Raw genomic sequence first — 5,117 nt, 5'->3', positions numbered from 1 at the left:
TGACAGCAGTCAGACTCCAAAAGATACGCACTGTCATATAAAAAGGTAAGCCCTCTCCCTGGCGTAGATACACTCTCTAGCATATTCGCACTTATCTTCTACTTTCTTTTTCCTTGGTACACTATTCTTCTCGGGAAAAAGTATTTGACTTGAGCGTCGGAGGGCCTGATCCGAGGACTTTTTCCCTGGTTTCTCTGAGTGTGTGCAGAGCTCAGGTACCGCCGGCTTAGTCATCGTCGTCCGTCAGCACCACATGGGAGTCCATTTTTGTAAGCACATACGAGAAAGGTGTTTCGGTCGCTCCTCCGTCAACGCCAGCAACAACTTACCTGATCATCATCTAGCTCAGATTCCGGACAAGATCATTATAACTTTGTCTATTCTGATTAAAGTAATTATTTTTCTCGATGGTCATATAATCCATTTTTTTTTAAAAAAAATAGCAGCATAGAATAACTAGAGATAAGATTGAATTTATTTTTTTATAATTTAAATTCAATAAAATTTTTGTATTTCCGATAATATCTCCCTCAGTGTCGATAACAAGTTAGTGTGCATTTTTAATAATGCGGCAGACAACACAAAAATCATTTAAACCGCTTTTGAAGTGCATTTCCTCACGTGCTAAACCTTCTTTGCACGACACCATGACTTTATCTTTCCCTAAACACAAAAAACAATACAATCACTGTTTGATATGTCGAAAATACCAATTTTACCCCTTGTAAATTTGGTCAGCGAAGAATAAAGTGTTAATATAGTTTTTGTCAAATCACTAAATTTGATTAATAGCTAAAGATCAGAAATCACTCTCGTCTTTTTTAAAGTGAGCCTATAAATATCAAGAGAAGGATCACTAAAGATCACTACTCACAATTAAGATGGAGAAGCAATCGCTAAATTTTGTTGATGATAATGAAGTGATAGTTCGTAAGTCTACACAATATCATCCAAGTGTTTGGGGTGATTTTTTCATCCGAAGCTCCTTTCATTCACAAACACAGGTATTGATCTTCTCACACTTATTCAATGTTCTCGAAAATTTCTTAAAATTTGAAGACTAATTTGCAACATACAAATGACAATATTCGGTGATTAAATATATCTTGTCGGATGTATATCTAATAATTTTGATGATGCAGGAGTCCTTTCAAAGGATGATAAATAAAGTGGAAGAATTAAAGATGAAAGTAAAGACAATGTTCAAGGACACTAGTGACATACTGCAACTTATGAACTTGATTCAATTCAACTTCTTAGACTGGACTATCATTTTGAGGATGAAATAGATGGCGCATTGAGATTGACCTTTAAGGTTGATGATAACAACTTCTCTTAGATTTCGATTGCTTAGGCAGCATGGATATAATGTTTCCGCAGGTAATAATAGAAATAAGTTAAAATTATTAGGTTATATATACATATGTTCTTATATATAAAACAATATATATATAATAAAATTGAAATTCAAGATAAATATGTCTTTCTTTAATTATATGACAAGATAAGCAGCCAGTAGTTTCATCATTTGCCAAAAAGTCCATTTTTAGTTTAATTATTCAATTCAAATTTACTCTAAGAAAAATTAATATACGCCTAATTGAAAGTTTTACATGTTTTACTAATAAAAACGATGTTAAAACAAGAGGCGCCAACTTATAATATTGGAAAAATCTAAATTATTGCCAAGGTTTAAGATTTAAAATTTGTCATGTAAACCCTTTTTATTGCTATTATTAAAAAAGCAAAGAGAATAAAACTAGTTAAATAGTTTGATATAAAATAATACAATTAACTAATTATTTTTATGAACACTTACTATTGATTGTTTACCCACTCTTGTAGATACTTTTAACAAGTTCAAAGATAACAATGGAAGCTTTTTATCTACTTTGAATGGAGATGCAAAGGGACTACTAAGCTTATATAATGCCTCTTATCTTGCAACACATGGAGAGATTGTACTTGATGAAGCCAATTATTTTTCCAAGTCTCAACTAGTATCTTTATTTTGTGAACTTAACAACCTTTAAAGACACAAGTATCTCTTTTCCTTGAGATACCACTATGTCGAAGAATTACAAGCCTCTTGGTAAGAATATATATGCCCATTATCAAAAGGATGAAATGCGAGATGATGTCATATTAGAACTTGCAAAGTTGGATTTCAATATATTGCAATCTCTTTATCAAGAGGAACTGAAGAAAGTTTCAATGTAAGTAAATTTAACTTATCTTTTTATAGAAATATTTTACTAATATATATATGAACACACAAACAACATAATCCTCACATTTAATATCAATTATATATAAATCTAATAGGACAATTGATAGGAATTTCAAATTATTGGTTTATAGTTATAGAAATATCATAGCACTTAAAAATTGTTCCCCTTAACTTTACTGACTATAGTATTGCACAAGTTTGCTTAATATCAGAGATTTCACATGATTTTTATGCATGACCTTAATTGGTTAGTTCTATTATATTGTTCTAATTACAAGTAATTTATGTTTTATTTATATTTGGAGTATAAACTGATTGTTTTGTTTCTCTATGAATATTTTTTTTTGGATGACATGTTTAAAGATGGTGGAATGATTTAGCGCTTGCCAAATCATTAAAGTTTGCTCGTGATCGAATTGTGGAAGGTTATTATTGGGTTCTTGCTTTATATTACGAGCCCCAATATTCTCATGCTCGAGTTATGTGCACCAAATCATTTTGTCTTCTATCAGTTATGGATGATATCTATGATAACTATAGCACATTGGAAGAGCGCCAACTATTGACGGAAGCGATCAAGAGGTTTGTTTTTAGTATATCCATATTTTGATAGTTTTCTGTTTCCTTAAATATTGTTGTTGTACAATCATACATGATAGGACTAAAATGTTGTAAAACAAATTCAATTTAAATGATAAATTCTCATATTCACTCTTTTACCAATATCATGACCACCTATTTGCTCATATTTCTTACATTTAGGTGGAATAGCCAAGCTGTTGATTCTTTACCAGAATACATAAAGGATTTTTATCTCAAGCTATTAAAGACTTTGGAAGAATTTGAAGCAGAGTTGGAACTTAATGAAAAGTATCGTGTGCAATACCTTAAAAATGATGTATGTTAATAGGAAAGAGATATTGATTCTGTTATCCTAAAAATTATTAACTAATCTTTTTTCTTGATTTACATAGTTTAAAGCGGTAGCCATAGCATATTTTGAAGAATCTAAGTGGGGCGTGGATCGATATGTGCCATCACTTGATGAACACTTGGGTGTTTCATTGATCTCCTCAGCCTGTTCTTTAGTCATTTGTTCCATGTATTTGGGCATGGGAGAGGTGGCAACAAAAGAGGTATTCGAGTGGTATTCTAGTTTTCCCAAGCTCGTAGAAGCTTGCTCTGTAATTGGTAGACTCCTCAATGATATAAGATCACATGAGGTAATCATTTTAGTCACTTCTAATATTGGTACAATAGTTTAACAACAATGTTTGACGGTTTCAATTAAAAAATTTGTAGTGGGAGCAAGAGAGAGACCATGTTGCCTCTACAGTGGAATGTTATATGAAAGATCATGGCACAGATGTAAAAGTTGCATGCAAGAAGCTATGAGAGATAGTGGAGAAAGCATGGAAGGATCTAAATAAGGAACGTCTCAATCCAACACCAGTAGCTCGACCTATAATTGAAAGAATACTCAACTTTTCCATATCAACGGAAGACATATATAGGTACACCGATGAGTACACCCATTCTGATAATAAAATGAAAGATAATATCTCTTTGGTGCTGGTTGAACCAGTTGTTATATAAGAGTGTGACTTCTTCAATAAATAATAGTGGGAAGAGCATGCTGAAAATCATTAGAGGAAACCATTACAATGTACTGAGGATGCTCAATACCCTATCAATGTTTGAATAAAGTCAACTCATATTTGGATGTTTTTTTTGGAAAAGTTGTAATTGATATGTAGTGATGTCTTATGTAACTTTCTTAATAAAATTTGTACTTTTGCTTGGGAGATATAACCAATTTATAAAATTGATCTTAGCCACTATTTTTTCTTAATCAACAAGATTTGTAAAACAGTTGAATGAATTATTAATTTTAAACTCCTCTACCATCTACCTTGATGTTGTTTTTGACAATTTAGATTGTCACCATACCTCTCTTGCTCAATCTCTTCCACCATCACTTGTGTTCCCCTTCACATCCTCACCCTTTCAACCGAGCTAGAAACCCATAGTGTTGAACATGAGTATCACAAAAATCTGAATATTTATTTTTAAATAAACCTATTGGATGCATTTCAATAGTTCATATGGAACATAAATTAAATTGTGCTCATATTGCCTTAGAGAATTTGATTGTAAGTTACAAAACTTAAGGCGCTTACTAATCAACCTATAATTAAGTACTTGGCAGCTATCATTTATAGAATGGGTTATGTTGAAAGAGTTTTCATGTCTCTTTGAGCTATTAAAAATGGAAGAACTACTACTGACGAGAAGTTTATCTTATTAAAACTTCATTATGAGAAAACATTCAATTGTTAATTGGACACCTGATTCATTGTTCAGAAACTTCTCAATTTCCCTGACAAATTGGTTACTTTGATAAAATTGTTGGTTGTCTCATGCAAATCTCTTGTTGTTAATAGGCATTTTGTAAAGTTGAGTTTCGACTAAGAAAACCTATCATCTCCTTACTATACATCTTAGTGACTGATGCATTGCACCATAACATGAAACTTGATCTTCAAAATGGTATGTTAATTAAAGGGAATTGTCAATCCACTAATGACCAATGATCATTCAACATTTTACGATTCATTGACAACACACTAGTTTAATCGACAACAGCCAAAACTAATATCCTTGAGATAGTGGAACAAAAGCAACCTTACTAAAAAAAAGCATGGAACACAAATTATATATACTTAAACCATCATATAGAGCAAGATATATAGAAACAAACAATGCATACTGATCCTGTCCGAAAGCTGAATCAACGGACGCTGGGCACGTGGCGCTCTCCAACCGCTGGCGTAGATCTCTGGCCGTCCGCACGGACCTCCGACGAACCTGCAAAGAAGTCGGGCCG

The 5,117-nt window shown here is 32.5% G+C and overlaps 1 pseudogene; it reads left to right on the top strand.

Annotated features, from left to right (window-relative positions):
* Nucleotides 1-881: 881 nt before the first annotated feature.
* Nucleotides 882-3,826, top strand: LOC121993867 (annotated as a pseudogene).
* Nucleotides 3,827-5,117: the final 1,291 nt, after the last annotated feature.

Source organism: Zingiber officinale, chromosome 6A, assembly GCF_018446385.1.
Source record: "Zingiber officinale cultivar Zhangliang chromosome 6A, Zo_v1.1, whole genome shotgun sequence".
NCBI lineage: Eukaryota > Viridiplantae > Streptophyta > Magnoliopsida > Zingiberales > Zingiberaceae > Zingiber > Zingiber officinale.
This window is presented reverse-complemented; position numbering and strand designations above follow the sequence as displayed.